The sequence below is a fragment of the Lissotriton helveticus genome, chromosome 2_2, assembly GCF_964261635.1.
Source record: "Lissotriton helveticus chromosome 2_2, aLisHel1.1, whole genome shotgun sequence".
Taxonomy (NCBI): Eukaryota; Metazoa; Chordata; class Amphibia; order Caudata; family Salamandridae; genus Lissotriton; species Lissotriton helveticus.
This window is the reverse complement of record NC_136060.1, coordinates 472,274,475-472,286,984: the sequence shown is the minus strand read 5'-3', so window position 1 is coordinate 472,286,984 and position 12,510 is coordinate 472,274,475. Positions and strand designations below refer to the sequence as shown.

At 43.4% G+C, this 12,510-nt stretch overlaps 1 protein-coding gene across 3 annotated transcripts in view; it reads left to right on the top strand.

Annotated features, from left to right (window-relative positions):
• DNAAF9 (dynein axonemal assembly factor 9) overlaps positions 1–12,510 on the top strand; it is a 548,844-nt gene that overhangs the window by 247,351 nt on the left and 288,983 nt on the right. The window lies entirely within an intron of this gene.

The following is a 12,510-nucleotide window of genomic DNA, read 5'->3' as shown; positions in this document are numbered from 1 at the left end:
CAAAACTGTCTTTATCCTTAGTTTGGGCTGGTCTGACTATTTCATTGCATTAAACATTATCCCTGACTTGGTCTAGTCCTGTTTCTTCTTTTGATTAGAAATCACATGATTGAACCAGAGTTGGACCATCTGTTTTTGTCAGAAGTTGCTCATCAGAGTATTGAATTATTGTAACAGTGTTGCAGTGGACAGAATTCCTGCTGAATAAAACATACTTTAAAGGGAGTTCTCAAAGCAAACTATGAAGAGCTTCAGCCTACAACTGGAAATGTTATTTTGTTTTCCAATCAGCACTTTTTTGTATGGGTTACTTTTACTGATAAATCCAGTTGTTGGAGTGGTAATAATAGCATGTGTGGCTGTAGATATAAATGCTGTGCACACTCCTGCCATCTAGTGTTGGGTTCAGACATTTACAACTTATTTTTCTTAGAAGAAGGTTTTAAAATTGCAAGATCTTGTGATTCCTTCTCTACAAGGCTACACACATGGTCCTCAGTTCCATTTCTATCAGGCTTGGATTGTTCTGAGAGACGTGATGGAATGGATCCCATTTCGTAGGTGCCCGCAATGCAAAGCAAAGTAGCCGCACAATGACCAACACCTTGTCTGCAACTTTTTTGTCTACCTCCGGAACACAATGACCAGGACTATGCGGCATTTCAACAGTTCAAATCCAAGAAAACCTTAAGAAACCATCTGGCACTTAATCAGGCAAACCACTGAACAATAGGTGTCAGAGGGAATGGAAATAAACTGTGCCGATGAGGAAGGCATGAACGAGGGATGATACGTCTTGCCATCTGCGTAGCATCTGGAGACTCCGACGTCGACACAATCCAGCGATGAAGTGGGCTAGCCACTGTATCCTTTCAATGAAGTCCTGACGTTGAGTCTGAGATAACCACGTTACAGGTCATGAGTGCTGTTACTCCTCTAGCCCTGATACACAAAGAACAACTGCAGGGCTTGTCGCAGCCATGCTCTAGAGCAGATCGCCCCAGCAGCCCAGTTAAAGACTCAAGTCTTGTTGGTCTTTGACCTGGTCGACACAGAGCTGAGAAAAGATGAGGCCTCTTGATCCTAATCAGACCCATGGCCACATAGCACCAAACCTAAGACCTCTGGATGCCACACCTCAACCAACACCTTTGGTGCAGAAAGTTATGGTGTCTAAGCTTACATTTTCGAAGCTATCAATGTTCACGCCATCAGTTCCAAAGGAACAGTCTCTGAAGAGATGCTGAAAAAGCCATCACAGGGACATTTCTCCACTGAGCTCCTAGTCAACCTCAAAAGACTGCTTACTCAAGGGAGACCCTATCCTCAAAAGACTAGTCAAGTCCTTGATTACCATCAGACAACAATAGATTCACTAACTGGCAAACTAACTGCCCCGAAATAAGGAGGCTAGAATTTGAGGAACCTTTTCCTGCATTCACCCCCAGAGAGACCTATGTTCAACAAAGGCACTAGCCCAACACCAACACCACACAGCTCACCTGCACATTCTCTCTCATCGCAGTCATCTACACATTCAGCTTAAAGTGTAAACCATATTCTCAGGAGATGATTTGGATGGGTCAGCTGACTACCCACAGAGTCCTAACAACCCACGGGAAGACTAACGTCGAACCACAGGAGGACCCTGATCTGGAGGCAATCCCTGTTAAACCATCCCTGCCAGTTGACATGACCAGTTATTACACTTTTATATAGAGATCTGCAACATGCAACAAAGTAGATGTGGATGTCACGCTTAAAGAGGAGTGTTTCCCGGTGGAGACATTATCTAGAATGGAAAGGTCTGTCCAATATCTACCGATGATAAAGTCTATGTTAAAACCAAACATTAAGTTTTTCAAGGGCCTAGTTAAAAGTAGGATAATAACTCCCAGGGTGGAAAGAAAGTATAAGACCCACTCAACATCAGGGGGCATCCATCCCCAGATTTCCTAGTTGTCGCTACCGCATGTAAACACGCGGAAGCACAAACAGGAAATGCACCTCCTCCTTACAAAGAGAGTATGCGGATAGATGCTGCAGGGAAGAGGATGGCTGTAGGTAATGCCAACTATTGGTGTATCCCCAATTCTGTAGGCCCCCTGTCCAGACAACTGGGCACAATAGGATGAGATGGAAGATCTCTTCGAGCACCTTTGTAATGAATTAAGAAAAAGAGTAGAAGACTTACCTGTAGAAGGGAAACTTGTTTCTAATACAGCCATTAGAGGTCTATTGGATGTGTCTGACACTTTAGCGAGGTTTATCAATTCTACTATCCTACTATGCAGACATGCATGGTTGCATATTTCAGGATTAAAGCCTGAGGTGCAGCAACACCTACTGAATGTGCCCTTCGATGGAAAACATCTCTTTGGCCCCTATGTCGATGAGATGCTAGAAAAGATTAAAAGGACACAGACATAGCAATAATGATGGGTGCACTACAAAGAGCCGCCCCGAGTTAGTGCTTTCGAAAGCAACAGAGAAGCTGTGGAGGTAAAACATCCACCATAGATCAGGGGCAATCCTACCAGCGACAGCAGCAGGCCTACTCTAGCAGGGTGGAAAAGGTCTTTGTAGAGGTTTATACAGAGGTAATGGGAACTGTTAAAAGTAAAGGCATGCCCTCTAAGGTCACCGCCTCCACCACCAAGCAATGACTCCCCTTGCTTCTCTGCTGACCAACCAACGCCTGTCGGAGGAAGAGTTCTGGAGTTCCAAAGACAGTGATTAATTATCACATCTGACTAGTGGCTACTGTAAATAGTACAGCACGGTTACTGTCTAGAACTCCTATCAACTCCACGAAACATTCCTCCACGCAGCCACATACTCAGTCCTCAAAACTAAAATATTCTGAAGGCAGAAGTAAAGGTGATCCTTGGCAAAGGGGCCATCAAACCAGTTCCAAATAATATCAGGGCAGAGGAGTGTATTCATTATACTTCTTAATCCCAAAGGAGGACGGAACATTGTGGCCTTTTCTAGACCACCGGCTGCTGAACAGATGCATCCTAACAGATAATATTCATACGGTGACCCTTCAAGATGTCATTCCACTTTTTTTTTAGGAAAGCGGGTTCATGACCATCCTTGACCTCAAAGAGGCATATTTCCGTATTCCCATCCACCCAGTAAGTGGTTGTCATTATCAATTCAAACTGTTACCGTTCAGAGTGACAACCGCACCAAGGGTTTTCACAAAATGTCTGGCAGTAGTAGCAGCACACCTGAGAAGACTGGGTATCCATGTCTCCCTTATCTAGACTATTGGCCGATAAAAAATGCTGACAGTCAGGTGTGTAAAAGAACACACAAGCCACTATCTCCCTGGTCCACATATTAGGCTTCACTATAAATGTGACGATGTTAACACTGGAACCACACCCGATCCAACCCTACTTGGAGTCAATTCTCAACACTGTGATGGTCAAAGCCTACCCCAATCTCCATAGAGTTATACATTTTCAGAACAAGCTGGCTATTTCTCAGTCACATTTCCGCCTGCCAGTCAGTATGGTAATGCGTTTCTTATGCATGATGGCCTCTTTCATAGTCATTGTACCCCAGGCAAGATTGCACATGCGTCCCTAACAGAGTGCCTAGCATCGTAGTGATCGCAAGCAGCGGGCAGTCTGCAGGATCTAGTGTTGATTTAGACCACTGCAGGGAAGGGCTTTCAGGTACCCAACTTCGCAAGTGATCAGTACCACAGATACATCAATCACGGGGCGGAGGTGCATGTGTTGGTAATGACAGTACAAGGAGTATGGGTTGCTCAACAAAGAACTCATCACATCAGTTTTCTAGAGCTCCTTGCAATACAGCTAGCACAGAAGGCCTTCCTATCATAAATTTGATGCAAGGTAGTCCTAATAAAAACAGACAATATGACAGCAATGTATTACATACAAAAGCAGGGAGGCACTCATTCTCCACTGCTGTCTCAGCAAGCACAGAACATATGGAGATGGGCATTACAGCACCACATTCAACCCTGGCATAATATCTTCCAGGAGTAGACAGCGACTTTGCGGACCTCCAATGCTGGACGCAGCAACAAGTCCATGAGTGGGTACGCCAGCCAAAAGTCCTTCACCGGTACTTCCAAGTGTGAGGAACACCAAAGCTAGATCTTTTTGCAAAAGCAGAAAACGCAAAATGCCAACACTTTGCCTAAAGGTATCATCACTCACAGTAACTAGGCATGCACTATGGATGAAATGAACTGGTGAGGGATATTTGCCTATGCTCTTCCGCTTCTCCCCCTACTTCCGTATGTGGTGAAGAAGCTCAGACAAACCTCTCACACTAATTCTGGTAGCTCCCTTATGGGCATGGCCACCATGGTACATCACATTACTCTTGGTCCCTCACCAAAAGCTCCCCCAAGCAGTAGAATCCTCACACCTCGATCCCAAACATCTCAACCTAGGCGTTTGGCACCTGACGTCTTAGAGTTTGGTACCTAATCTGTGGTCAGAATATAAGGATAATCTTAAAGAATTTAGATTTCCGACCACTAGAACATACTATGCAGCAAAGTGGAAAAGATTTGCATGCACTGCTCAACACATTGATACTATCAGTCCTGCAGTGCAAAATCTGTTGTGCTGCCTACTGCATCTTCAATGGTCATGTCTAACTTACACATCCATATGTCTTCACAAAACGGAGAACACTGTTTAAAGTACCTGTTGTCAAAGTGTTCATGGAAGGTCTGAAAAGGTTAACACCTCCAAGCACTCCACCAGCTCAAGTATAGAATCTCAGTGTGGTACTAACTAGTCTCATGGGGCTCCATTTCGAGTCTTTACATTCCTGTCCTCTTGAATATCTTTCATGGAAAGGGACATTTTTAGTTGCAGTCCCCTCTTTGTGAAAAGTTAGTGAAAGGCAAATGCCCGCTTTAGAGGAGCTGTTCCTCCAAATGCATGCGTACAGGGTAGTCCTGAGGGCAATCCCAAAATTTTGCCTAAAGTTCAGTTTTACTTATTGAGCTGCCAGTTTTCTTTCCCAATCCGGAATCGATAGCTCAATGAGCACTGCACAACTTGGATGTTAAGAGAGTAATTCTTCACTATATTGACAGAACTATATACAGATACTGCTGGATGGATAGTCAGATTCTTTCAAACTTGCAATGCCAAACACAGGCACATTCTACTAGGAAGAAGGGTGCTTCCGCAGCTCTTTTTAGGTAACATTCCTATAGCTGACATTTGTAAAGCAGCTACTTGGCCAATTGCGCACACATTTAACAAAAACTACTGTGTGAATGTCCTCTTACTCCCAACAGGCATGTGTAGGGCACAATTTACTCAGAACTTTAGTCCAAGCATCTGCAACAGCCAGTGACCAGCCATCGCATGGGGAGAACTGCTTAACAGTCTGTGCGCAGCGTATGTCTACAGCCACACATGCTACGAATAGATTGTTTATGAAACTAATAGATTCACATGCCCACCCACCTCCCCGGAAGTCATTGGTTGTTCCAGATAATATGCACATTGTTTTTTTAATTCTCTTTTTCACTAACACTGCATGGCCGTCACTGTGAACACTATGTAGCTCCACTACAACTGTACCCGAGGTCTGAAAAACAATCCTAAGATGGAGCCAATGACCATGCACATTGCCTCGAAGAGTAGCAGCCACTGGATCTTGTGACTTCGAAGACAAGCAAGTTGTAAATGTTTGAACCCAACACTAGATGGCAGCAGTGAGCACAGAATGTTAATCTACAGCTCTACATGCAATGAGTGGGTGCTTGCACATTAAGTAACATAGGGCCAGATGTAGCTCGCCAATTACCGGTCGGTAACGGCCGATTTCGGCCGTTACCGACCAGTATTTGGGTATTGACATGTAGGGGGCATATTATTTACAGAATCGGTAAAATACCGAATCGGTAAATTTACAGAATCGGTAAAATACCGAATCGGTAAATTTACAGATTCTGTAAATCAATATGTAGGTGGCACTGGAATCAGTGCCACAGGCCCTAACCGAATCGCTATTTACCATGAAATACTATTCCATGGTAAATAACGAATTCCAGTGTACATGTACATCTGTGCATGTACACCTCTGCCATGTGGCACACAGACATGCCCTAAGGGCATGTATGTGTGTCACATGGCACACAAGCCAGAAACAGGGGTGCAACAGGGTGTCAAAGTGACACCCTGTCCCCCTTGTAAAATCGGTAATTTTACTGATTCGGTAATTACCGAATCGGTATTTGCTATTGAATCCTATGGGCTTCAAGGCCCATAGGAATCAATGGCAAATACCGATTCGGTAATTACCGAATCTTACAGATTCGTTTTTTTTCCCGAATTATTTACCTACATAGCAATTACCGAATTGTAAATACCGAATCGGTAAAATTCGGTATTTACCATTCGGTAAATTGCTATTACCTACATCTGAGCCATAATCCTTTGCAACATCTTTGTCCCAGAGTAAACAGGCAAGAAACGCCATGCTTGTGCTTACTAAGTGAACATCTGATGCACTGCCCTAAAATTCCATAGAACTGGCAGGTAGAGAAATGTCTCAATCAGTTGCCAAGTGGTGTAGAGCACCTACATGTCTATGCATTTTAGGGATAGTTTTGTTAGCAATCCATCCTTGTTTGTGGCGCCATGGGACAAGCAGAGGCAACTATCCTCAACTGTGGGAGTTGAGGTCGCTTACTTACTGTGGATCTGCAAACTGTGCGAAGTACAACACCTTCAGTACTTGACACTCTGTGATAGCGATGGCAAGCAGTGACAAGCTTCTCAGGGAAGGAGTGTGGAGGTACTCAAGCTCAGATCTTAACAATCAAACAACACTGCAATATCTGAATGTCCAATCCAGTGCTTATCTTTTAAGAAGGAAAGTGTTTTAGTGCATACTAGAATGGAAATCAACACACAAATATAGGCAAAATCAAAATTTATGTTCTGGGCACTGTTGGACAGGGCTGCCCCTTCATTCTGTGACTTTCAGCAGTTTCCCCCGGGATTAGAGCAGTGGTATGATTACTGCTTAGGTGCAGCTCTACCGCCTTAAGGTAGTTGCCCTCAATCACTCTCAGTTAAGTAGCTTTAGTTTCCATACAGTTAAGTGCTCAGTTCTTACCACCCAAGGTGGAAAAATCCTTTTGGGCAGCAGGCTTTTTCTCAGTGCACCCGGTCCTTCTTATTTCTGGCAGATGTGCTCACTGGCAGCTCTGTCCTGTAGTTTTGTCAATTGCGGCGGGTGCCCTCCCATCAGAAGTAGCTGGAGAGGTTCTGCTTCTGTATGTTTTTGTTGGTTGTTTGTGACGGTCATGCAGGCTGGTATGGTGAGCCTCATTGAAGGCTCGATCACAGTGTGCAACATTGTGCCCCAGCACAGACACGTTCTCTGATATCGGTGGGCATGCATTGGCCATTCTTCTAGTGATGTAGCCTTGCAATGGCTGATCTCCTTCTTGACAACATGACCTCACAAGGACCGAGGTCTTCAGGGCAATATGGCTATGCACAGAGTGATGTTCTACGTAATGGAGACGTAGTGACCGATCTTCTGGGCAGTAAACACGCAGAAAGGCTGTGTTGGTCTTAGATCACAACTCTGACCAGGAATGTCAGGATGAGCTGTCACTGTTACCACCAGGCACTTCTTCTTGAAAATCTGTAGGCCCGCGAGTACTGTTGTCGGCTGATTGCTCTTGGCAGTCGTTGTTCTCTGGAAGTTTCACCAGCCCTGGGGACCCACTGTATCTTCCTCCTCCTAGAGACAGTTACTCCTCCTGCAGTGTTTGCAGACTTCTTCCCTCTGTCCGCATGCAGTCTGGCTCTTAGATACTTCAGGACTGGTTATAACTTTTCAGCAAGGGTCGGGCACAGGTGATGGTGTTACAAAATGACAGTCGTAATGGTTACACCTCAACCCATCAGTACACAAGTATATATTTGATCAAGTAGATAATGACTTTGCAAACTTCTTAAGGTGGACCAGCAACAAGCCCACGAGTGGGAACTCCACCCGCAATTCCTTAACCCGTACTTCCAAATCTTAAGAACACCAAAGCTAGATTTGTTTGCAACAGTGGAAACTCAAAAAGCCAACACTTTGCGTCATGTTATCACCCACAGGCACTACCTGAATATACTATGGGTTAACTGGTCAGGGATATTTGCCTATGATTTTCCGCCTCTCCTACTGCTTCCATATGTGGTGAGGAAGTTCAGACAAACCCCTTTCACTCTAATTCTGGTAGCTCTCACATGGGCACGGCAACCATGGTACACCACATTAATCGAATTGTCAGTGCTCCCCAATTGGCAGTATCTTCTCACACAAAACCACAGGACACTCAAGATATCCGGATTCCAAATAGCTCAATGTAGCCATATGGCTCAACACACCAGTTCACAAGTATATATTAGATCAAGTTTGAGTACTCAAGCCTGGAGGTTCAACTTCCAGATAAGCTTCTCTATATGCCATAATCTTAAACAAATAACAAAGGGAATAACGACATAATAATAAATTGTCTATAATACTGTTATCACACATTGTATTCAACAGATTCCGAAATTACCTTGTTGTTGTGGCAACATCATAACGATTTAATACCTGTCAATAAATTTAAAACCCAGTGTAAAATCAGGGAATCAATATTTATTCTTGAATCTTGCTTAAAACAGTATACATCAGGGGTCTCCAACCTTTCCTGTAGTGAGAGCTACTTCTGATCACTGAAAATGTTTGTGAGCTACTGAAAGCCAAGCCGATCGTGCAACTTTACCTGACACCTCCACGTCCAGTTTCATTGACATTAAGCCTGTTGTCCATAGAGCCAAACACTATGGTTTGAACAAAATACTTTGACATGGGGCACTTTGACAAGGCTGCCATATGTGTCAGTGAGAGTGTGGTCTTCGGGGATGTGTGAACATGTGTGCGTATGAATGGGATATATGTGTATGGTTGACTGAGAGCCTGTGTCATATGTACTTTTTGCACAGGACATACCTTTTGCCATATGTGGCACTGTTAAATGTATGACACAAAAACATACAGCATATACAGATTTTTTTTTTGACGGGAGAATTTTAATTGCAGAAGAATGTTCTGAAAAGAAAATTCATAGAATAGAAACTTTTTCTATACTTTAAATTTCTTCCACTTAAAAAAATTTCTACAAGCCTCTGGGAGCAAGATGCCTGTTGTGTGTATATGCAACGCTTTGAAATGGGAGAAAATTAAACTGAAGCATTAACATTATGTTTAAATGAATTACATAACACTCATCATTTACATTTTCTCCCATTTCAAAGTGTTGCATTTACAACAGCAGGCATTTTGCACTCAGTGAACTGTAGAAATGGTGCCATATTTATAACAGGAAAATACAGCCATTTGTTTACATAAGTGGAATTAAAAGTGAAGAAATATGCTTCATAAAATATTAAGACGTAATTGGCTTAATTGAAAGAGGAGAAAAACATTTACTCAGTGTTTCATAGAAATATGTGTATCTACTTTAAATTCTTCCCATTTGTAAAAAATTATATCTTTCAGTTATAAAAATGGCACATTGTCTACTGGCCACTGGGAGCAAGAGGCCTGCTTTTCATTAATGCAACACTATGAAATGGGCTAAAATTAAAATGAAGGGTTAACTTAATGATTAAGTTAATTGTTCATTTTAATTTTCTTGAATTTGCAAGCATTCAGGAACATCATTTTGTTCTCAATATTGAGTTGACAAGGATTTTTATTTAATATTGAAATACCTCAGTGCTTCAGTTCTTCACCTCTGTGCCCTGGGTCCTAAATCTGATTCCAGCACTGCTCATTATCAGTCCCTGCTATCTGCAGCCTGAGAATAGTAATGTAAAATAAACACAGCCTTCCCTTAACTCTAAAAGGAAAATGTGACCCTGTGTTCATTTAAAAATTAACTCAAGATTGTGAGCTACTTTGAATGTGTCTGTGAGCTATTGTTAGATCGTGATCGACTGGTTGGAGACAACTGGTAATCAATCAATCAATCAATCAAAGACATTTATAGAGCGCACTACTCACCCGGAGGGTCTCAAGGCGCTGGGGGGGGGGGGGGGGTGCTGCTACTGCTCGAACAGCCAGGTCTTGAGTTTCTTCCTGAAGGAGAGGTGGTCCTGGGTCAGGCGGAGGTGGGTCGGAAGGGAGTTCCAGGTCTTGGCGGCCAGGTAGGAGAAGGACCTTCCTCCTGTTGTCGCTCTTCGGATGCGGGGGGCGGCGGCGAGGGCGTGGTTGGTCGATCGGAGGTGGCGTTTGGGAGCGTAGAAGTTGAGGCGGCTGTTGAGGTATCCTGGGCCTTGGTTGTGTAGGGCTTTGTGTGCGTGGGTGAGGAGCCGGAAGGTGATTCTTTTGTTGATCGGGAGCCAGTGCAGGTCTCTCAGGTGTCTGGAGATGTGGCTTCTTCTGGGGACGTCGAGGATGAGTCTCGCCGAGGCGTTCTGGATACGTTGGAGTCTCTTCTGGAGCTTGGCGGTGGTTCCGGCGTAGAGGGCGTTGCCGTAGTCCAGACGGCTGGTGACGAGGGCCTGGGTGACCGTCTTCCTGGTCTCGGTGGGGATCCACCGGAAGATCTTACGTAGCATGCGCAGGATGTTGAAACAGGACGAGGAGACGGCGTTGACTTGTCTGGTCATGGAGAGGGAGGAGTCCAGGATGAAGCCCAGGTTGCGTGCGTGGTCTGTCGGTTTGGGTGCGGTGCCCAGGGCGGGGGGCCACCAGGAGTCGTCCCAGGCGGAGGGCGAGGAGCCCAGGATGAGGACTTCCGTCTTGTCTGAGTTCAGTTTCAGGCAGCTGGTTGTCATCCACTCGGCATTATCTTAACCCAGCCAATGTGTTTCATCCCTACCCAGGACTTAATCAGCAATACATTGTTGCTAGAAAACCGTACAATTCATCGTAATGCATTTTGTCTCTAACTAGGACTTAATCCAGACTGCACAAACAAATTTGGTAGGACATACAGTTAAAACCCTCACAAAAACAAGTATACACAATGTGAATACTTTCCATGTTACAGATTGCTAAAAAGACACAGTAAATCCTCACATCTTTAGAGTAAGAATAATAGGCCAAATAAAAATAATCAATATGGACATAAATTACAAATAATAAAATAACATGGTGACATAATATCTCATTGTATGAAAGTGGCCAGGTTTACATCACCTGGACGCAAATATGCCCAGCTCTATTGATGTACACCATTTGATTACAAATTCTTCTGTTTATATGTTCATAAACACAATTTATTCTCATCAATAATCTTTTCATCATGGACACCACATCATTATGATATGATTCACATCTTTTCCACAAAACAATTAGTAATACAAAAACAATCAGTGTATTTAACAAACTGTTGACCTAATCTCTATAGGTAAACTTAATGATATTCAATTAAATTAAATTAATCTTCGTACTCGCCCAATGCATTTCGGGACGGGCAGTCTCTTCGTCAGGGGAAAACTTGTGAATAAAACATAATATAAGTTCTTCCTACTCAAACTGAGTCATAAATCACAGCAACTAAAATGCTTTTCATGATTTTCCAGAATATGTTAAGTACACACATTTTTTAATTACAATCAGTGTACATTTTCCAATAGGTATGACATCCACATCAAGCTAATGTTAGCTAAAATCATAGGAGCTGTATAACCCAATCAAACTGTGTGGTACATGTTGAGTGAACACAACAATCTATACGAAAACATAACGTCCACCCCACCAGTAGTGTAGCATATCGAGCTAGGAATTCTCACTTGTAAGCTGCCTGTGTTTGGGAGATGCCAAGAATGATGTGGTTTCCTGATTGAGGTTAAAAGAAAAAATGTCAAAGACCGAAAATAGTCCCAAGTGACCTCGTAGATAACCAACTACGTTTAAACAATAAAGTACCTGTTTCTTTAGTTGCCAAGCACACAAAAAGTCTGAGCAATTTAACCTCAAGACACAGATTCTGTAACAGAAGGATACAATATAATAATTGCTGTTACTCATTCCATTCTCACCAATGCTCGAGCACCAGCAAAACAAAGAGGAAGGACAAGGCTATTCATCTGACCAAGGTGCACTCATGTAACCCCGGCGTTTCTTAGCTGCAACAACGATAGGAATGAATATTATCGTTGGTCACTTGTAAATTCTTCAGATCGTGGTTAGTGATGCGATGAGGCGGGAACTTTAGGACATTGAGCAGGAAGACGGTGTTGGATAAGAAAGGCCGAGGTTACATGAGTGCACCTTGATAAGATGAATACCCTTGTCCTTCCTCTTTGTATCGTTTTGTTACAGAATCTGTGCCTTGAGGTTAAATTGCTCAGACTTTTTGTGTGCTTGGCATACTAAAGAAATGGCCCTGGGGTGCATGTGTGTGTCGTGTTTATGGGCTTGGTAAACCCTGAGCATTGCCAGAATAAGTGCTGTTATGAAGCCTTCTGTGGTCTACATGGATTTCAA